This window comes from Suncus etruscus, chromosome 8 (genome assembly GCF_024139225.1).
Source record: "Suncus etruscus isolate mSunEtr1 chromosome 8, mSunEtr1.pri.cur, whole genome shotgun sequence".
Lineage (NCBI taxonomy): Eukaryota > Metazoa > Chordata > Mammalia > Eulipotyphla > Soricidae > Suncus > Suncus etruscus.
The window spans coordinates 57,319,506-57,343,419 of NC_064855.1; the positions used below are offsets into that span (position 1 = coordinate 57,319,506).

Genomic DNA, 23,914 nt, shown 5'->3' on the forward strand with positions numbered 1-23,914 from the left:
AGATAGGAAAGGAAGAAGTCAAGCTCTCACTGTTTGCAGATGACATGATACTCTACTTAGAAAACCCTAAAGACTCTATCAAAAAGCTTCTAGAAACAATAGACTCATATAGCAAGGTGGCAGGCTACAAAATTAACACACAAAAATCAATGGCCTTTCTATATACCAATAGTAATAAGGATGAAATGGACATTAAGAAAACAACCCCATTCACAATAGTACCACACAAACTCAAATATCTTGGAATCAACTTGACTAAATATGTGAAGGACCTATACAAAGAAAACTATAAAACTCTGCTCCAAGAAATAAGAGAGGACACACGGAAATGGAAACACATACCCTGCTCATGGATTGGCAGGATTAACATCATCAAAATGTCAATACTCCCCAAGGCATTATACAGATTTAATGCCATCCCTCTAAAGATACCATGACATTCTTCAAAGAAGTGGATCAGACACTTTTGAAATTCATTTGGAACAATAAACACCCTCGAATAGCTAAAGCAATCATTGGGAAAAAGAATATGGGAGGAATTACTTTCCCCAACTTTAAACTGTACTACAAAGCAACAGTTATCAAAACAGCATGGTATTGGAATAAGGATAGGTCCTCAGATCAGTGGAATAGGCTTGAATACTCAGAAAATGTTCCCCAGAGATACAACCATCTAATTTTTGATAAAGGAGCAGGAAATCCTAAATGGAGCAGGGAAAGCCTCTTCAACAAGTGGTGTTGGCACAATTGGATAGCCACTTGCAAAAAATTAAACTTAGACCCCCAGCTAACATCATGTACAAATGTAAAATCCAAATGGATTAGAGACCTCGATATCAGCCCCAAAACCATAAGATATATAGAACAGCACATAGGCAAAACACTACAGGACATTACAGGCATCTTCAAGGAGGAAACTGCACTCTCCAAGCAAGTGAAAGCAGAGATTAACAGATGGGAATATATTAAGCTGAGAAGCTTCTGCACCTCAAAGGAAATAGTGCCCAGGATACAAGAGCCACCCACTGAGTGGGAGAAACTATTCACCCAATACCCATCAGATAAGGGGCTAATCTCCAAAATATACAAGGCACTGACAGAACTTTACAAGAAAAAAACATCTAACCCCATCAAAAAATGGGGAGAAGAAATGAACAGACACTTTGACAAAGAAGAAATACGCATGGCCAAAAGACACATGAAAAAATGTTCCACATCACTAATCATCAGGGAGATGCAAATCAAAACAACGATGAGATACCACCTCACACCCCAGAGAATGGCACACATCACAAAGAATGAGAATAAACAGTGTTGGCGGGGATGTGGAGAGAAAGGAACTCTTATCCACTGCTGGTGGGAATGCTGTCTAGTTCAACCTTTATGGAAAGCGATATGGAGATTCCTCCAAAAACTGGAAATCGAGCTCCCATACGATCCAGCTATACCACTCCTAGGAATATACCCTAGGAACACAAAAATACAATACAAAAACCCCTTCCTTACACCTATATTCATTGCAGCTCTATTTACCATAGCAAGACTCTGGAAACAACCAAGATGCTCTTCAACAGACGAATGGCTAAAGAAACTGTGGTACATTATACACAATGGAATATTATGCAGCTGTCAGGAGAGATGAAGTCATGAAATTTTCCTATACATGGATGTACATGGAATCTATTATGCTGAGTGAAATAAGTCAGAGAGAGAGAGAGAAAAACGCAGAATGGTCTCACTCATCTATGGGTTTTAAGAAAAATGAAAGACACCCTTGCAATAATAATTTTCAGACACAAAAGAGAAAAGAGCTGGAAGTTCCAGCTCACCTCAGGAAGCTCACCACAAAGAGTGATGAGTTTAGTTAGAGAAATAACTACATTTTGAACTGTCCTAATATTGAGAATGTATGAGGGAAATGTAGAGCCTGTTTAGGGTACAGGCGGGGGTTGGGTGGGGAGGAGGGAGATTTGGGACTTGGGTGATGGGAATGTTGCACTGGTGATGGGTGGTGTTCCTTTTATGACTGAAACCCAAACACAATCATGTATGTAATCAAGGTGTTTAAATAAAAAAATTATGCATTAAAAAAAAATAAAAAATAAAATAAAAACTATTCACAGGGCCAGAGAGATGGCACAGCAGTAGGGCATTTGCCTTGCATGCAGTTGACGCAGGACGCAGGATAGACTGCGGCTGGATGCCTCCCGATGTCCCATATGAACCCGCAAGCCAGGAGCAATTTCTGAGCACATATCCAGGAGTAATGCCTGTGCATCACTGGGTGTGCCCCCCCCCCAAAAAAAAGAAAGAAAAGAAAAGAAAAAAAAAGTAACTTTTCATAAGTGCAGGATGTTACATGTGCTTTTGATGGACAGCTATAAATTGGAGGTGCCCATGACTTCCAGTTCTTAGAGTATAAGTTCCAGATGCTTCTGTGTAACAAAATCCATCACAATCTGCATTTCTGACCAACAAGCTACAAATGAGAATTGCCTGGGATCCATTTTCAGGTTTGATTAATTTACTAGGGCATCTCACAAAACTCAGGACACATGTTTGCTCTATAGATCATTAATTTATTACAACAATAATAAATTTATTTATTAGTAACAGTCACAGAGAAATTCATTATACCAGAATGTCTTCACCTGGAAGAGACACATAGGATGTGCCCTATACAGTTCCCATTCTCCATAAAACTCCACATATCCTCCTCCATGAGGCTTCATTACATAGGAATGACAATGGGAAATTGAGTCAAACTCCAGCCCCACTCTGAGATCTGAGGATGGGACTGACAGTTTCCAATCTCTAATCACTGGTTGCTTCTCCTAGCAACCATTGCTTATCCATAATTGCATCCAAAAGTCATCTCATTAAGTAGCAAAAGACACTTTAAGATTTCAACACTTGGGAAACTGCAAGGTTTCGGGGAGCTGTGGCTAGAAACTAAGGACAAATACTTTTTGGTCCCATGAATATACCAAATGTATATTTTTTATAAATCACAATATTGCAGTTGCTTATGGAGCTACCAAGATTGGGGGAAGTGGTAAAACTAGAAGGTGACTCCAAGTATCTGAAATATAATACAATTGGGAATAATGGAGAATGATGAAATGTCTCATGATGAAATGTCTGAAAATGTCTCTGGAAGTGGTGGCTTGAACTGAAGTATGAGGGAAAAAAAGGATGTGTTAAGTCTGGAAATGCTGGGTAAAGTACTTTGATAGAAATCCAGGTAAAAATTTAAGTGTAAAATGCAGTAGGCAGATATGGAACAGAAAGAGAGTTCAGCAGGCCGAGTAAATGCTTTGCATGTCAGAGACACAGTTTCTATCTGAGGTACCACAAGGTTTCCCAGAATTGCTAGACCTGAACCTCCAAGAAAAAGCCCCAGAATAGTCCCTGAGCCCCACCTGGATGTCAACCAAAAAGTACCACACCAGAAAAATAAAACACAAACACACCAATTAAAGAGTAATTTATCATTCATCCTTCTGGAAACTTTAAAACAGATTAATGACAGACGAAGAAAATCAAGGTAAGTAGTACAAGGAATGTGCTCAATGTCAGAGGAACAACAGATGGAAGGAACCGGAGACCAGGAAACACACACTCGACCTGCAAAGTTCTGCCAGAGACCATGAAGCCTTTGCTCCTGGGGCTGCCAGGGGATTAGTCTGGCTTTTCCTGTAAGACACTAAAGCAGTGCAAGGGGTTGATGATATTGAAAAGATCTAAATGCCTATGCAGTATTTAAAAGAAAGAATTTTCATGGGATTAAAAATCCCTTCCAAAATTGTTGGTCAATAAGTCAAGAGAAAACAATGGGGTGAATTAAAATCTTAGCCAGTCTCAGTAAGTGTTAACCCACCCCTGCTTATTATATATCTCAGACAAACTGAGATGCTAGCTTTAGCCAACCCAAGTAAAACCAATCATAAGCTTCTTGAAAGCCACAGACCTGAACTATTTGCTTGTCCCTCTACAGACTCATGACACAAGCAGGAACTGCTGAGAAATGCTATCTTCTACAGCTTTATGAAGACATCAGCTAATCAGCTCCATCCAGACCTTACCATTCCTTCCTAAATTGACTGGTACTGCAAGACATATCTCTATTGGATCATACTAATAATATCATAAAAGTCAAAAAACTTGAGGGTTGTAGTCACTGTGTTATCCATCCCCAGATTGTATGTAACAGTCTCTGCCTATAGACAGGTAAAGGTAAAAATATTGTCTTAGCTATTGACAGACTTCAAGCCTTCCCCCTTGGTCCAAGTTCTTAAAGCTATATATTCTTGTTTAGCAGAGTCACATATATATATGAGCAATTTAAGAGTTCTTCCCTCCTCGATACCATTGGACTACTACCAGTCTCTCCTCCTGGATCCATCCTTCCAATAGGATGGAGTTCATCAGGCCACTTTTTTCATCTATAAGTCAATTGTATAGCCCTTTAAATGGTTGAGGGCCAGATTCTTCGGTATGGACAGTTTAAATCATAATTTTAAATGTAAATAATGAGCTCATCATGTGAGAAATTTGTGCTTCTGTTAAAGCTTTGTTCCTGTTTCTTGAGCACTGAATTCACCCCTTCAAAGAAAAGATAAACTTGAACTTGAAAGGTGAGGTTTTATTAGAGACTTTACCTATAAAAGTATGATATGATAAGATGATAAATTTAAAGCTGAAATGCAGAAGCTTGTTGAATAGGACCCAAATACTAGGCATAGTATCTATTACAACACAATAGAGGTTTTTCGTTGTTGTTGTTTTTGTTTTTTGTTTGTTTGTTGCTTTCTGGTTCAAACCCAGCATGTGCTCAGGACTTACTTCTAGCTCTAAACTCAAGAATTACTCCTGACCTATGCATGGAAGACATGAGCTGCTAGAGATCAAACCTAGTGAGCATGCATACGACCGGCAAGCATCCTACCAGCTATACTATTGCTCAGTCCTAGATAGATGTAGATCAGCATCTTGGTCCTAACAGTCAGCACACAAACAAGACTCTAAATTCTATGAAACTGATAATCAAAACGTACAACAGAGTGAATTGCTCATGTCCTCAAGTGAGACTTCTGAATTTTTAATTAGATATTCTATACACAATAAAACTTCAGGCTACATTATTTTTCCCTTGAGAATATGTGTAAAAAGACCCATTTTCATTGGTAAAGACCAATATTGCTATGACATTTCTCGCCTAGACCTATTTCTTTACTTCTCTACATCCTAAGGCATCCTCTGTTCTAAAACACTAACTTCCTTAATAAATGACAGATATCTCTATTTGTGTCTATGGGGTTGCTACAAGGGAAGCTCATTTGGACCATTCTATCTATTGAAATGGTGCCCTCAAGGTGCTCAGCATAGAGTGTGCTGTACTTCTCCTCTGCTCACTAGAGCAAACCACAGTGTCAGGTGCTGCTTAGAAGAAAACAGCACACAAATTGCAGGTGAGGATCTTCCTTTGAGGAGATTATACTAATTACATAATAGTTTGCTCAGGAAAGAGCTCTCGGGCCGGAGCAGTGGCTCAGAGTGGTAAGCCGCGATTCAATTCCCCGGCATCCTATAATGTCCCCCAAGCCAGGAGCGATTTCTGAGAGCATAGCCAGGAGTCACCCCTGAGTGTTACCGGGTGTGGCCCAAACAAAAGAGAAAAAAAAAGAAAAAAAGAAAAGGAAACAGCTCTCACCAGAGGAGCCAGGCCCTGTGGCTACTTTAAATACTTTGGTCAGAAAAGGCCTACTAGTGTCTGAACCTCAACTGGGCCCTTTATTCTGTCTTAATATTTGGGTGCTGTGATAGTGACCATCACAGGAGCAGCTCACAGAGTTCTTGTTGCATCATTTCATCAGATGATACCTCAAGAGGCTCCTTCTGCTTAACCATGAAGTAGCCTCTCTTATTACATGCACAGCTCCCTTGGAGCACTTTCTGTGTGCCAGGCCCTGTGCTAAGAATCTTCCATCTAGTCCGATTAATAACTATTAGTATGTGCTTTGTGTAGATGAGAAAATGATAGCTCAGGAAGATTAAGTAATAAGTCCAGGCTCACCAGCAGCCATTGATAGACCCAGGTCTCAACCTTAGGTTGATTCCAAAGACAGTCTCAAAAAGAAGAATCTAGCATGTCTGTAGCATGAACAGTTTTGTTTCATTGTCTTCACGTCTGTTATTAGAATCGGTTTCATTCTGAGAAAAATCTCATTATGTCCGTTAGACAACTATTAGGACCATGTGAGCCATTAAGGAGTCAGGAGAGTAAAATTACAAGGCAAGTTCTAGTGAAGTCTGCTTTATATGCCATCAAGGTTTTAGGTGGTGGGGAAGGACACTAAGTACTGTCCATGATACACACAAGCTTAGCTTCCTCCCTCGTGTCTCTCAGAGTGCTCTGTAGGCACCTTGGGAACCCTTTTGCCCCTTGCAAAGGAGCCAACAAGGTGGAGAGGGATATCTAACATGAGGAACAATAAATTCCCTTAAGAGTCTACCAGAAATCACATCAACTCAATCCCTTTAGCCTGAATACTGATGTTCAGAATAAGCAAAAAAGGTAACCTAACTTATGCCAGCTCCAAAAAAAGACTTGTTATTTGGATGAAAGCCCCCTCCACCACCACCTTCACCACCAATGTGCACTATAGTCTTCTAAGGAACTTTCCACTAAACCACTCTGCCCAGATCAGGGTTCTCCAGTTTCTTGCTTTCAACCATCAAAGCTGGGATAGAGGAATCTCAGATTCCTTCACTAGTGGGGAAAAGGTTTTAAGAGAAAACAGTGTCTTTGTAAAAGACTCATTTGAAAGGCATGAACAGATGAGTTAGAATCTGGGCCTGTGTCCAGGTGGAGGTCTTGCTTGGAATCCCTAATGCATTCTTTCTGTTAATAAAATAATATAGGAACTGGGGTGGCTTGTTGCTTCTCTGCATGGAGTCAATTTGGCCCCTGCTGTGTGACCATTTAAAATCTGACCCCAAAGGGTGCCAGTTTTAAAGTCTTTTCATTCTGGGTATGTTTCCATTCCAGACAACAAGCTGAAGACTGTTCCCTAAACTTCTCCAAGCAAAAGAGTAACTCAGTAGACAAGCCTCTTGCCAGAAGTGATGCAATTGGCCAAACTACCCCAGTATTTTGTTCCTTGGGGCCGCACCCTGCTGCCCCTGCCTAGGGCCCAGTTCTCTCTAGTCCACTCCTGAGGTCTAAGGTCTAGTTTCTCACCTCCAAGACACAGTTTCATTTGTCGATGGAGAAAGATGTTTGCAGGTTACTAGATACATGTAGAGTTTTCTCCTTCAAACACCAAAAGCAAGGAAACCCAGTCCTACCTTCCCAACTAAACTATGAGTTTTGCACACACAGGATGACAAAGCCTTTGGCAAAGAAAAACAGATGCAGGGAAGGAGACAGCATGCACCTAGATTCAAGTCTCAAGAATTTCTTTGCAAATTCCTCTGGACCTCCATATCATGCCAGGGAAACATTGGTAACAGAGTTAACCTACCTGCATCTATTCAATAAAACAACTGGTCCTCAGGAAAAAGGCAAGAGGAAGCAAATACAAGCACACATACACACGCATGTACAACTTGCAGACACATAATGTGTATTTTCATATGTAAATCCTTTATCTGAAAAGCTCTGAATATCCCCTCTGTTTCCAAAATGACCTACTTGGTTTCTATGCATATAAAGCCATAAGATTCACTGGTGTGAGCTACTGAAGCCCATTGGGGCCCTCCTCTGCAAAATTTGACCTGTATGCAACCTTCACAGAAACATCCAGAATCTCAAGAGCAAAGCAACACTGCCTTCTGCTACCACTTGCAATTCTTTCACGGCACCTTCCCTCTGGCTCACTGCGAACATTCTATTTTATCTGTGGCTCAGAGCAGATGAAAAAGCAATTGTAGCACTTAAAACATCCGCAGAGGAGCAGCCAGTTGTCATGATCTCCAAGAGGGAGGAAATAAGATGCTGTTTTATTTTTAAGTAGCCCCTGAGATTTCAGTGATTGTATTAAAATTTTAATCACAAACTCCTTAAGTTAGGGGAGAAAAAACCCACAAAGGACTCATTGTAGAAGAGAGTTTCACCATTTGGAGTTCTTTTATAAATTTGTGTCAGATCACAATTTGCTGTCTGGGAAATGTAAATTAGTTATTAATGAGCCAAAATTCGAACATCAAAGCCTGTGCATCCACATGCCCACAAGAAATAAAGATCTTTAACTCTCACAGCCCCATCCATTGCTCCTTGAGCTGGACTGAATGTGGCATTTATCTTGACATGCTTTGCTGCCTTTTGAAGATCACTTTTCACAAATGTAATTGCTCAGGGCACCTGGGTCTTTAACATCACCTCCACCTGAGCACTGCAGGACTGTCAGAATTTTAGACAATAGGCAGCATGCTGGTACCCCTGGCTCTCTAGCTTCTTTCACTGACCCTCTCTCATGCCTGCACCATGACCTTACCCAATTAGACTAAGGTATGTTGATCTGATTTAGGAGCATTTACATAGAGTTTGGCTTCCTATTTGCAAGAGCCCAAGGCTGCTAGGGCTGCAGAGCTGCAGGCTTTAGAGGCCCAAGGCTGTCAGGGCCAAGTGCTGCAAGGCTCACAGGGGCCCATCGGACCCAACTGCTTGGGTGAGGCCTTGTGCCCACACAGAGATGCCAACTTGTAGAGACAACCATAGTGACCATCCACTCAGGACTAAGAGAGAAACCAAGTATCTTTTTTATTCCTCCTAGAGTGTGAGGCCTGCCACTGCCACCTGAGTGCTTCAGAGAAAGAGAGAGAAAGAAAGATTTATTGGCCAAAGGTGGTGGGGAGGTCCACATTCAAGAAAAAAGGAAGAGGCAGCATCACTCTTTGTCTATAGTGCACCATGAACCAGAAGGCACTGCTCTGGTTACTATCCTGGGCCCCACGGTACAAGTTTTTCCCTCTATATCTGGCATGACAAGGGAGTGTGTCCAAGGGGTGTGTCCAGGTTCAACTGTCATTATAGTGGGGGTATCCAAGGGGTATGTCCAAGTCCAACATCAACACCTATCTCAATGCTTCTTGCTCAGTTGAGGTCTAGGTGCATGCATGGAATCATAAGGGAGGTGGTCAGCAAATGCCCATAAAAAGGGAGTCCTGTGTAACTACAGAACTTGTGCCTCTTCATGGAACTATTCATGAACACATTCCTTTAGTTGATGCCAATTCTGTCACCTGCAAGATGAATGTGAGACTCTTCCTGTCCTCAATGGAGCCTCTTCCCTGAAAGCACAGGCACAGGTAATGAATTGTCCAATCAAGTCTACTTGCTAAGGGTTAAAAAAAAAAAAAACCCAAGAGACATGCTAGCCTAATGCTGAACTTGCTGGCTTGTTGAAAGGGCCAAATATGGCTTCCCCCATGGAAATGACAGGGAGGATGAGATATGAAGAAGAGGGTAACTCATCATAGGAAAGAATAAAAGTAAGAGATCAAAAAAGTAGCAGTCATAAAGAGGTTAGTATTTAGAATAGATATTATAATGCCCTGCCTGGCTTCCTGACCAAATATCTCCTCCCCAGAGTGGAGGCTCCCCTCCTAACCTTAACTCCTTTTCTCTGGGATTAGATACCCTAGTTTAGCTGAGACAGAAGTTTGGCCTCAGTTCCAGAGTCTGGGGGATTCAATATCAGGATACTTGCTGCTTTATCCTTCAACTATATAAGAGGACTTACTTGTTTATGCCATGCCCAGCTCTCAGAGCTAGCAAAAAAAAAAAAAAAAAAAGGTTCAGTGCTAAGACAGACCTAAGGCCTGCCTGCCTTCTTACCATGGCTAATAGGTTGTCTGTATGTGTTTCTTCTGATTACCTGCTCTGACTCATTATACTAACGGGTTTTTACCTTATGTCCTACAACCATCACTCTCATGGAGCCATCCCCATGAGCCATCAACCCCAGTGGACTCCTCATATTACCACTGTTTCCCAGCAGTTTGTCCCAGAAGACCTCACTGTACTCCCCAGCACTGACCTAGGAGAACCCAGGAGGCAGAATATGCTTCCAGTCCTGGTCATTACTAGATGACCCCTCCACCTTGATCCAACTTTATGGGTTAAATTTTCTGATGAAGAAATAAAGGTTTGGAAAAGAGAGGAGAGCAGGAGAAAAGAACCAAGTATATGTATTAGTATAGGAAGTAAATTCAGTCTGGCAGGCAGTCCTAGGTTGGAGTGATCTTGCTGGGTAGGCAGACAGAACATTCTGGCCCACCGGCTCTGAGTGATACCTGCTTTGTCATTTTCTCCTAATTCAGAACTCTATGCTTCAACCCCATAGAATGTTTCTACTTCCTTCAACAGCTGATAATTGAGACTTCCAGAAATATTATTTTGTTCATAGATTGTGTGAAAATTCTCTAGCCACTATCTAGTTCATTTGGGCTCTCAGTTTAAACAGTCATCTCTCTCCTGGAATGCCCTTCTAACACACCTATTTCACCAAATTCTCTGTGTCAAGAATTTCATCACACTGCAATTGAACTGTAAGTCCATTATATAATCTCTCAATTAGACACCCAATTCTGTCAAATCTGGGACTGCCTTTTCCATTCACTTTGGTGTCAGTTTTATCTCTTTTCCAGAAAATGAGTGTTCAAACATGCAAAAAAAAGCCAACATATTAATTTTCCATAAATATCACCTCCATCACCATCCAAGAAAGAAAGCAAGAGTCTATTCTGGGGCTATTACCAAGGATGAATACCACTCACTGCTACCACATAGTTATCCCCTTCTACATAGGTACTTTGGGAGCAGCACTCTCACTCAGCACTTTCAGACAATAAGGTTCTTTAGTCCCGTAGGAAGAACTCAATGTCCACTCAGCAGGTGGATACTTGCCTAGACAAGTAGCATTGCTGAAATGAGTTGGCATATATATATATACATATATATACATATATATGGAGAATATATAAAGAGAGGATATATATGTGTGTATATGTAAATAGATAGATAGATAGATAGATAGATAGATAGATAGATAGATAGATAGATAGATAGATAGATAGATAGATGGATGGATGGATGGATGGATGGATGGATAGATAGATAGATAGATAGATAGATAGATAGATAGATAGATAGATAGATAGATAGATAGATAGATAGATAGATAGATAGATAGATAGATAGATAGATAGATAGATAGATAGATAGATAGATAGATAGATGGATGGATGGATGGATGGATGGATGGATGGATGGATGGATGGATGGATGGATGGATGGATGGATGGATGGATGATGGATAGATAGATAGATAGATAGATAGATAGATAGATAGATAGATAGATAGATAGATAGATAGATAGATAGATAGATAGATAGATAGATAGAAATATAGATAGATAGATAGATAGATAGATAGATAGATAGATAGATAGATAGATAGATAGATAGATAGATAGATAGATAGATAGATAGATAGATAGATAGATAGATAGATAGATAGATAGATAGATAGATAGATAGATAGATCCTCCTTATGCTAATGTCCTTTCTTGGGCAGACTTGTGTCCAAAACTGAAAAAAGAAAGGTTGTTTTTTCCAGTTTACATCTCTGGATGAAAATACCCAGGATCACTCCTGGTTGGCTGGAGCTAGATGATGCCTCTTTCCAAAAGTGCTATCATCCCTTGTACATTTTACCACTGAAAGCTCCTGGAAGAGCTTCCCTTCTTTTCACTCTCACTAGAAATTTCTACAATTTTCAGTTTTTCTCGACTACCTTTCACCACCCAAAGTGATAGATTTGCAAAGTTTCAAAAATATAGGACAGAATGAAGGCAGTAAGTTATTCTCTTGACAATAGAACCAACTCCTTTAAAACTATGCATATAGAATATCACCTGGGTCCTCTGATAGGGTATCATGTCTAGCAATGCTTTAGACAAGCATAATCTGGTCCTAAAACAGTCAAGGGGACCAGGACACAAAAATATCTTCATGAACAAAACTATCTAGATTCAACTACAGGAAAAAAAATGTATGCCTTGCTCTAGGAACTGAGTGGTAAACTAAGTAATTGGACAAATGAAGACCACACTGCTCATCTTTTGAATGATCTACTGTGATCCAAATGATTAAACCTTTATATTTACCTCTTAGGGGTAATACCATAGTTTTGAAGTTTATCCACTGTATTTTAGAATTCTGATCCTTATGATCTCTCTAAATGTGGAAAATTCAACTGCAACATTTGTGGTAGCAGAGGTACTATGTTTATGCTCTCCCTAATCTTCTTGAATTTAAAAAAAGTTAATTTGGGGCAGGTGATTATCCTAACATTGCATATGATCCCCTCCTGAATACTGCCAGAAATGATCCCTGAGCACAAAGCCAGAGGTAATCCCTGAGCACACCGAGAAATGACCTCCAAGTCCCTTTAAAAATAAAAATAAAAATTTAAAAGAGAATTTTATCTTTACATAACAGACAACTAAGTCTTTTTCCTTTCTGGATACTGTTCTCTGGCACTGAAGCAATTATACAGTACCTAATATTCTGTAGGACACTTGATCTCTTTTCCCCTTAGCTGTTTTGATCCTTTATTTTACAAAGTTTAAAAATCATTGTCAAATGTCATTAAAAAGACATCTCTATAGGTCAGAAGCTCTACAGAGAACTCTTGCATGTGATTAATTCCTGTTTTAGTCCCAGCACCAAATATGGAGTCCAGAACACTAACAAGAGTAGCCCTGATAATAAAGCTAAGAGTTCAGAATTCGGAGCACCACAAAAATAAAAATAAATTACCACTTTTCTCGAATCAGACAATCTTGCATTCATTCCAGTCTCTAATATTTACCAACAGGAAGTACAAGGAAAACTTCTCAATCCACATGTTGCTGTTGCTATTATTAATAATTTTATCATCATTGCCACTAAAGTGTAGTGTATTGTATTTTACCCTATACTTAATAAAAATGTCTCACAGTCTTTCCATTCATATAAATAAAGTAACAATATGAATCCTAGAGTACTGGGAAACATAATAAGCCATATATATGAATTACATTGCCTGACATTAGCCCAATGGAAGGTGTTTATCAACACTTGTTACCATCATCTGCACAGAAATATGGTCTGTGACAATACTCAGGCCTCCTCTAGTATAAAAACTGACCAAAGTTTTTTTCCTTGCATTTCTAAAAACAAAATCTTAGATTCTGAGGCACAGTAAGGGATCATTGTAGCTGAGATCACAAATTCTTAAATCAGAATGTCTGAATTTTAGGTTCATCACTTAGAGACATTATAATCTTCAAGCTTTGATTTTCTTGTCAGTAAAATGAAATGAAAGAAGTAATGACAGAGTTTACCTCAAAAAAACCATGACAAACTTAAGGAGATATAGTAACTTTATAATACCTCTATCTCTTGGCACCTTGAATGAAGATTAGTCACCAGTGAGAGACAAGAAAAAATACATTTATAAAAATTAGTAATTTTCTTCTAGTCTGATTGATAGAAATTTTCAGAGCTATAGTTTGAGTCTAGATTGATTTAGTTTCCAAGCTTTTCTAACACATCCCATCATCCAAAGTGCCGTCTAAGCCATGACTTTTAGTTGTGTAAATCCAAGTTCATTTCTATATTTTAAGGCGTGTGAAGTGAGGAAATGTGTTATACTTCTTTGCTTTTGTTTTACCCAAATATTACTCATGGGAGCAATCATTTGAGAACAGTTCTTTGAGATAAAGTTGAAGATGAAGATAACTTATTTCAGGAGGTGAAGGAAGAAAAGCCTAAATAGAAAAAGAAATGTAACAATAAATCATTTCTTTAATGGATCTTCTTATGAAAGGATTTTATGAAGAGCTCTCACTAGAAAAGGTTCTATGTCAAGTGAGAAATTGTCTTTATTTTTCATTAAACAGAATAAACCCGACAAGTTTGCAGGAAGAAAGGATTGATTTTCATATCAGAGAGAGAGAGATTAAGCATAACTGAAAGAATGGTGCCCCAAAAATATCAAAGGGATTGGGCTAGAGTTTTTCTGTATGTGAATTACAAGCTAGTATTTTGGAAAAGGAATGGGATGGAAATTACTGGAATACATCACATTTTAAGAGATGTTTGTTTTGTGTATGTGCTGGGTCACCATTTACAGTGTATTCTTTTACTGTGAGTCATTTTTGAAATGTTTAATAGTGTTCCCTTGGCTAAGAGGCCTGATGTAAGCTCTCCATGAGAAACTTGCCTTGTTATTAACTATGTTATTAAACTGCCTAGCTAATTTTCTTTTTCTTCCTTGCCCCTTTTTTTTCACTTTTTTCCTTCTTTTCCCGCTTTCTTCAAAATCATTTATTGAGTATCTGCCTCCTACTTACCAATCATTCTCCTCAGTTGGGGGCACCAAATTGGCATAATGCTATCTTTGTAGATTTTACTTACTAATGCTTAGTATCTAGAAAAAATATTTCTGGGCATCTAAAATCTTTTATAGCATACACCAAGCCCCATTCTCCTTGTTCTGGCTTCAAATCAGCACGTAGATCACTGACATCTCCCTAGACCCACTCTCTTCTAGAAAATATAAGTATTTTCTGGTCCCTTTATAGTTCTATTTTTTGATATTCTGAATACATGTGCTACCCATGAGTCATAGGAATCTGGCCTGACCTGGCTCTAGTTTGGGCTCTTACCACATGTTCAGACCTCAGTCATACTGCTCGGTCTATTTTCTAGCCAGATGAAGAGAGACCTACTCTTCCACAAATTAAAGTGCTTTTCACGAAAGACTAGATATGGGTAAGTCACCACCAAACCTAAGTTCACTCACAAGTAGTCACTGAAATTTCTGAGGATGCTCTCAGGTGAGGTTTGGAAGACATGGAATGTCCATGGAATGTAGTGTGGTTGTATATACCACAGCCCAGCACTCATCTGCCTGCATGGTCATACTGTTTGATTAGGTAACTGTTTGTCCAGTTTTTTCACATCTACAGACAGTCCATCAGATTGAGTTTATATGAAAGCATATTGATGATGATATTAGGGTGGAGAGGATAGAAAAGAAATTCAAGATAAAATGAGTCCAATAAAATGTTGATATGAGTTCTGCTACTGAAACCAAATAATATGAATAACTGAATCTTCTCGTGTGAGCTTGGAGGACTAGATGACTGAAAACTCTGAGACTTTTGTTTGGAATAGGATTGGGCAGAGTCCCCATACCCCCCCCCCATCCTGCCACTAGAAAATTCAGCAGCCCCCACCCACAGCTGCCATCTTCTCTGCAGAAAAGTAGTCCAGATACCTCCACCAAAATCCAAAAGAAAATAATAGCAACCAATATTTCCCAGGCAGTCTGGTCCAGACTGATACTTCTGTGGCACTCTCAGAAAGATGTGGGGTAAAGGGGACAGATTTCCCTTTCTGCATGAACCATAGCAGCCCAATGCCACACTGAGCACCTTCTGACAAAAACAGCCCAGCTCCACAACTTAACCTTAGCAAACTGCCAAGCTACCAAATTTGTTTGAGATCTATAAAACCTCAATATTTTATAGTAGTATCAACCCAGTAATATCATTAAAAATCTGATGGGAAAGTTATATAATAATGCACAATACTCAGTGATCCTAAACAGTAACTCAGAAGGCTCAATTAACACCAGCCATAGCCCAGTAAATCCTTAGGCACTGAATTAGTAACACCGTGGAGAGATATAACAACTATTTCAAATTGACCCTTGTTGATTTAAGTTTTGATAATTCCACTCACGACCTTTGTGTCATAACAAACAACATAAATGTGTTTGTGCCTGCAAAGGGGCAGGTAGACTAGGGTGGTGGTTTGGAAATTGGGGCACTGGTGACGGGAAAGCCATACTGCCTGAAATTACTCTATTATGAACAACTTGTTCAATCATGGTACTATAACAAAAATGGGAAAAAATAAAATAAAATGTTGATGATAGAATTTGAGTGATAGGCTTATAAGTATTATAAGTCAATTCTTTTTTTTTTTTTTTTTTTGGTTTTTGGGCCACACCCGTTTGATGCTCAGGGGTTACTCCTGGCTATGTGCTCAGAAATCGCCCCTGGCTTGGGGGGACCATATGGGACGCTGGGGGATCGAACCGCGGTCCTTCCTTGGCTAGCGCTTGCAAGGCAGACACCTTACCTCCAGCACCACCTACCCGGCCCCATAAGTCAATTCTTTCAACTTCTTTCTTCATATGAAAGCCTGTCTAGAGTACAGGCGGGGGTTAAGTGGGGGAGTAGGGAGATTTGGAACATTGGTGATGGGAATGTTGCACTGGTGGTGTTCTTTACATGACTGAAACCCAAACACAATCATGTATGTAATCAAGGTGTTTAAATAAAATATAAAAGTGAAAGTTTTACTAATAAATTGTATGAGGAAAATTGACACCACATGCAAATGATCTGATACATTGTTCGTTTTTGTTTTGTTTTGTTTGGGAGTCATACCCAGGAGTGCTCAGGGCTTCTGGCTCTACACTCAGGAATTATTTCTGCAGTACTGGGGGGACTTTATGAGATGCCAAGGATTTAACCAGGATTGGCCATAAGCAAGGCAAATACCCTCCCCACTATACTATCACTCTGGCCCCAAGATACATTGTTCTTTAACCATTTAGATTTGGTTAGTTGGTTTTCTTTTTTGATTAGTTGGATTTTTGGCCACATGCAATTGCTTTCAGGACTTATTTCTGGCTCTGTGCTTATGTATCAGTTCTGGTAGGGGTTGGATAACCCAGGTTGGCCACATCCAAAGGCAAATACTCTTCTTATATACTATTGCACTGGCCTTAAATTTTCTTTATTTTTAAATTATGCTAATTCCAAATGGCTAACCATGTTACTGCATAGGCAAAAATTACTAACACTGATGTGATCACTCTGAATTGGTGACACACAACCTCACTTATTATTATATATAATTATTATTATCAAAGCACCATGATTTGCAAAGTTATTCAGAGTTGAGTTTTAGACACGTAATGTTCCAGCACCAATCCCACCACCAGTGTCAACTTCCCTCCACCACTGTTCCCAGGATCCTTTCTATACACCTCCTCTTAGTCTGCCATCTTGACAAGCACCTTTTAAGTGTGGTTGTTAAAGTTTGAATCTTACAATTTTAGTGTTGTTTACTCTGTGGTTTGATATTTAGTTTTATCCTTCTTTTTTGTTATAGGAGCACACCAATTTAGGTGCCAATGTGTAGCTGAGGTCACTTAACATATGTAAACAAATGAAATAAGAGGTTAGCTAGCAACAAGAGCTTACTAAACCTTATGCCAATGTCCTAATGACCTCATTATAGACAATAAATTTCATAAATTTGCTTCTTAGTGTAATTCACTTTTAATATTATTTCTTCTCTTCATTTTTATTTTTCCTTCTATTTTTTAATAGCTTTATTAAACCTTTTTTTAACACCAGCAATGTATCTGAGTCCTCTTGACTCCTCCCACCTGTTTATTTTGTCATCTTTCTCCCCCATCCCCACCCTCCCCTCAAGTCTATTTCTTTCATTATCTCTATACTCTGGGGCCAAGGGTGATTTAGTTATCTTCCCTTTATGCCATTTCATTCCTTCATGCAGTTATTCTAAACACTATATATAAATGATATCATCTTGTTTTTTTCTTTTTTTCTAACTTACTTCATTTAACAGATATCTTCCAGTTCTATCCATGTTGCATCAAAGTGCATGATTTCATCATTCCTAATAGCTATGTAGTATTCCATTGTGTATATATTCTCTAACTTCATGATTCACTCATCTGTCATTGGACATCTAGATAGATTCCAAATCTTAGTACTGAGTATTGAGTATGAGTACTGGGTACTGAATACTTCTATAAATCATAGTGTTTCTTTGTCCTTTTATTAGGTAAATAAAAAAAGTACTTTTATATTCTTTGTGTTACATGAGCCTAACAGTTCTCATAAATATATAGAGCACAAATATTGTTTGGCTTATCATACAACTGGATATGAAAATAGAACACATGTGTTCTAGGTCAAGTGATGACAAGTGGATGGAAGATGAAGACCACAGCCATGCCTAAAAGGCCCTTCCATGGGAAGAAATGCAAAACACAGAATTTGACATGTAGCATATAGCTAGACTTCCTTGCATATTTCCTTCTTCCTAATTTTTTTTGTCCCCCAATTCACAATACAGACCAGGCAAAGGGCCTGGGTTGAGGTGTATATGGGGTGCATTTACTGTACCTCCTCTTTCTATATAGTCAGTGTAATAAACAGCCTGTGATAAGAATTGAGAGGCCTTATCTTTTATTTTTTATTATATATATAATAAAAAAGAATACACACACACACACACACACACACACACACACACAAAATCCTTTACCAGTGCAAATTCCCATGACCAGGGACACTTGGGATATTGGTCATGGGAACCTTCTTAATTTTGAAAGTGTTCCTTGATCTCTTCTGAATGATCATTTTGAAGAGAATGATTTACTGATTTTTTTCTTAGCTCTTACTAATTTGTTCACTTCAAAATAAGTTCTGGATACATATGTATGTTCTAATTAGTGGGGATTTGAAATTCTTCCCTGTGTTCATTAGGAAATCCTGGGTTATTCGCCATGAAAATATAATAAACCTCAATTTCTTCCCTTGATAAAATGGGAGAAGCCTAATTTACAGGTAGATATGGATTAATTTGAATTATAAATTAAAAATAGTTTTTGTGATTATCTTATTTCATACTTGGAATTTTAGATTGTGCAGCTAGCAAACTTTCAAAACTTTTTATAGAAATAAGCCACTTAGGGTGGCAGTTATAGTATAGTAGGTGCTTAACCTTCCACACAGCTGACATAGGTTGGATCCCTGGTCTCCATATGCTCCCCACTCCCCAAGCACTACCATGAGTGATTCCTCAGTGCAGAGCCAGGAGTAGGCCCTGAGCACCACTGGGTGTGGCCCACAAACAAAAAGAAAAAAGAAAGGAAGAAGGCCTAGCCAAAATGATGATGGCTGCACTAAAAAATTTCTGTGCTTTCATCCTATTGTTCTCATGCTCAGTCAAGCTCTCAAATTGGCTGTAATAAAGGTCTCCAGTTTGTAAAAAAAATAAAATAAAATAAAATAGGAAGAGGCAACACTTAAATACCATGTATTCAACTGGCAAAGTCCTGGAAATTCTGAAAGTATGACTAAAGATATATGGATAACAAAAATAAAGCTTCTTACAATTTAATAATTTTATTAATACTCTATTTTGTTAATAAGAACGTAGGAACTCAGGGAAACCAAATTATCTAAGTGCATTCGATGAACAAAAATCAAGCTACAATTTAACCTAGTTTTATTTGAAGTATAGATATAAAAAATGAGTGCATTTGAGATGCTTATTTTTTATATAAAATCTTTATTTAAGAACCATGAATACAAGCACGATTGTAGTTGGGTTTCAGTTATAAAAAGAACACCTCTCTTCACCAGTGCAAAATTCCCACCATGAATGCTCCCCCTCCCTGCCCCATCCCTGCTTGTATTTGAAAACAGGCATTCTAATTCTCTCACTCATTAAGTCTGTCATGATAGTTGTTAGTGTAGTTATTTCCCTAACTGCACTCATCACTCTTTGTGGTGAGCTTCGTATTATGAACTGGTCATTCGGCCCTCATCTCTATTGTCTCTGGACATTATTACAATAATGTCTTTAATTTTTCTGAAAACCCATAGATGAGTTAGACTATTCTGTGTCTATTTTTCTCCCTCTGACTTATTTCACTCAGCATAATAGATTCCATGTATAGGAAAATTTCATGACTCCATCTCTCCTGACAGCTACATAATATTCCATTGTGTATATGTACCACTGTTTCTTTAGCCATTCATCTGTTGAAGGGCATCTTGGTTGTTTCCAGAGTCTGGATATTGTAAATAGAGCTGAAATGAATATAGGTGTAAAGAAGGGATTTTTGAATTGTATTTTTGTGTTCCTAAGGTATATCTGTAGGAGTGGTATAGCTAAATCATATGGAAGCTCAATTTCCAGTTTTTTGAAGAATTTCCATATTGTTTTTCATAAAGGCTAGACTAAATGGCATTCCCACCAGCAGTGAATAAGAGTTCCTTGCTCTCCATATTCCTGCCGGCACTAATTGTTTTTGTTCTATGTGATGTGTGCCAGTCTCTGTAATGTGAAATGGTACCTCATTGTTGTTTTGATGATTAGTGATGTGGAGCATTTTTTCATGTGCCTTTTTGCCATATGTATTTCTTTGAGGAAGTGTCTGTTCATTTCTTCTCCCCATTTTTGGATGGGATTAGATGTTTTATTCTTATTAAGTTCTGTCAGTACTTTGTATATTTTTGATATTAGCCCCTTATCTGATGGGTATTGTGTGAATAGTTTCTCCCATTTGTCGATGGCTTTTGTATCCTAGTCATTATTTCCTTGGAGGTGTAGAAGCTTCTCAGCTTAATATAGTCCCATCTGTTTATCTCTGCTTCCATTTGTTTGGAGAGTACTGTTTCCTCATAGAAGATGCCTTTAGTTTCAATGTCATGGAGTGTTTTACCTACGTGTTATTCTATATACCTTATGGTTTCAGGCCTGATATCAAGGTCTTTAATCCATTAGGATTTTAACTTTGTGCATGATGTTAGATGGGGGTCTGAGTTTACTTTTTTGCAAGCGTCTAACCAGTTGTGCCAACACCACTTGTTGAAGAGGCTTTATAACCCATTCATTTTAGTCTTTCAAATTGAACAAATGGTTCTGCATTGGCTTGATGAGTCTGTTTTTCATTTATTCTCACACTGTTTTTGGTAAGCAGGTATTTTTTCCCAGGTGGTTAATAGTAGATTCAATTTGCAAAGTTAGCACTACCCTTCTAATACATATATTTCAACAGGATTTCTCATTATGTTTCAGCAAATGCTGAGGCAACTCCTACATTTCAAGTCAGTACAGTGGTATAACCTTTTAGAGAAATTAGAGGCCTTCTTCTGAAGGTCTTCAATGTTGTTCAACATACAGTCATGAGAACACCTAGGTTCTAGATGAAGACCCAATTCAAATCCCAACTACACCATGGAGCTTAGGCAAACTGCTTACCCACTGGATTAAGTCTTCACACCTATAGCTATAGGACATGTAATATGGACAGGGGCTAGTGCACACAGCTGAGACTCAATGGTGCATGAAGACAGTACCTGGTGCCTGGTCACAAGGGAAACTGCCTTTAATCAGCAGAAAATTATTCCTATAACTTTCTTTTTAGATACAATTTTCCATTCCCCAGAAAATTAACTTAGCAGCTGAAAGACTGAGATTGAGCAAGCAATTCCAGGGACTGTTTATTGAATGGAGGTTTATTGACAAGAATCCTGCTTGAATAGCAGTTGGTGTATGCAAATTTTCTTTAGTAGGGCTTGAAGCTTTTTCACACATCCCTGGCCATTGGGCTGGTGGTCATTCTAGGATCATGCTGCATGCTAGGTTGCTGACAGAAACCCTAGATAGGTGCTCTGTCTCCAGGAGCCTTTCAGTTCAGTCTGACTTCCCAATAATGTTCACATGTTGCTCTTTGTGGCAGCTGACCACAGATACTGCATCTAGACCAGAGGTCTCAAACGCAATTTACCTGGGGGCCGCAGGAGGCAAAGTCGGGGTGAGGCAGGGTTGCATAAGGGATTTCGCTTACCGAATATTCACAATAAAAATCGCATTAGTAAGAAAAAAAATCGCAAAAAATTGCATTAAACATTTGCATACCCCGAACAGAACTGCTCGGGGTATGCGAATGTTTAGTTTAATGCGATTTTTATTGCGATTATTCAGTAAGCGAATAATCGCAAATACTGCGATATTTGAAGGCCGGCCATGGGCCAAAAAATGTTGTACCGAGGGCCCCAAACGGCCCAACGGGCCGCGAGTTTGAGACCCCTGATCTAGACAGTCAGGCAGTGAGTGCAGCCAACAAGTTTGTCAAGAACAAATCTGGGCTTACCTGATAACCAGGAACAATTCTACTTTCAGGAAACTGAGATAAGAAAGCACATTCCTTATCAGCCCACTTGCCATGGTGATGGTCACTCACTATGTCATTCACTCCAAACGACTTTAGGGACTGTATATGTGGTGTTAGGAATGCACCGTGAGTTTTCATGCCACTTTTTTTGGTTCATTGGAACTACTGAGTCATAAAGAGCACAGTTCAAAATGGCCACCCAGAGGGCCGGAGCAGTGACACTGAGCGATAAGGTGTCTCTGCCTTGCAGGCGCTAGCCTAGGATGAACCACAGTTCGATCCCCAGAGGTCCCATATGATCCCCAAGCCAGGAGAGATTTCTGAGCTCAGAGCCAGAAGTAACCCCTGAGTGTCATTGGATGTGGCCAAAAAAAAAAAAAAAAATGGCCGCCCCAAGAGGATCTGTGATCTACTTATCTGGTCAATACCTGAGTCATTTAAAATTAATAGAAGGAAAGATATAAAGTGACTTTTGATTGAGTCAATTAAATAGTGATATGAATATTAGAAATTGATTTAAAAATAAAATAAGTATTTATAGTTAGATTAAAATATATAAAGATACTTCTCACCCTTGCAGATATAGGTGATAAGAGGCCTGTAATCTTGCCCTTGGGGGGAGCCTTCTACACCCAATGAGTTCTTCAGAGCTGACACTATGGAATGGGAAATACAAACTCGACCTATCAGTAGACCTATGACAGCTGCTATAAAAACGGGAAACTACTACTTGAGAGATGCAGGCATTGAGAGTCCCAGAATCCTGCCTCTGGATATAGGCAAACTACCTTCAGAAAACACAACTTTCACCCAGTGGGTGAACAGTAAGCTGCAACTTGACTATACTTACAGAGATGTTAGCATGAATCACCTTTGGGATAAAGCTGTAGATAAATACCTTGTAGATAAATGCTCAGTAAATAAACAGTTACCTGAGGGCTGAATTGGAGGGAAATAAGGAGGTCCTCATCTCAGATGCAACATTTAAAAATAAGTCACAACAAATATTTTAGGTAGTCATCTTTTTAAAATGTCTATTATGGGGACCTGAATACAGTCAGTTCATTTCCCTTGCATGTGGCTGACCTGAATTCAATCCCCAACATCCAACATGGTCCCCTCTGCACTGCCAGGAACAATTCCTGAGTGCAGACCTTTGAGCACTGCTGAGTGTAGCTTCAAGACAACAAAGAACAACAAAAAAAATTTGTAATTGACTCAAAACTACATTTTAAAGAAAGAACTGGGTCAGAGAGTAAGAACACAAGGTAAAGCACTTGCTTTGCATGAGACAGACTCCAGTTTGAATTCCTGGTACCATATATAATTACCCAAATTCTGACAAAAAAAAAAGCATAGAGTAGAAGTAAACCCTAAACATAAAGTGTTATTCAAACACCTAAAAAATTTACAACATGCTATTACAGTGTATTATAAACTATTGTTTCCAGGAGCTTGTCTGGGGCCTTCTCCACCCAATGAGTTCCAAACAGTTGACTCTATGGAATGGGAAATACAGATAATGAATAGTCCTTTACTCAATTATAGAGTTTTGATTAATTTATATCAGTAACATTCAATTAAATCAGATCATTTTACATAAATTTAAATATTTTGTACTTTGCTAAGGAATATATAACAATAAATTAACTGTATCTACTAAAGAAAGTAAATAGTGGAGGTCACATAATATTATTGTGTGTTAATATATGAATCTAAACTCTTTGGCATAGATTCTAGCCCTATTCTGCCTAGCACCACATAACACAATTCCATCTGAAATTTTCATCCCTCGTGGGTTGGTAATGAGGTTGTCAACTAAGGTGAAGAGTCTGCAA

General features: G+C 38.8%; 1 non-coding gene across 1 annotated transcript; it reads right to left on the reverse strand.

Moving 5' to 3' along the window:
- Positions 1–18,216: 18,216 nt before the first annotated feature.
- Positions 18,217–18,347, reverse strand: LOC126016566 (small nucleolar RNA SNORA51). The gene has a single exon (XR_007498359.1). It is a non-coding gene; the product is annotated as a small nucleolar RNA SNORA51 (small nucleolar RNA).
- Between the last annotated feature and the right edge of the window lie 5,567 nt (positions 18,348–23,914).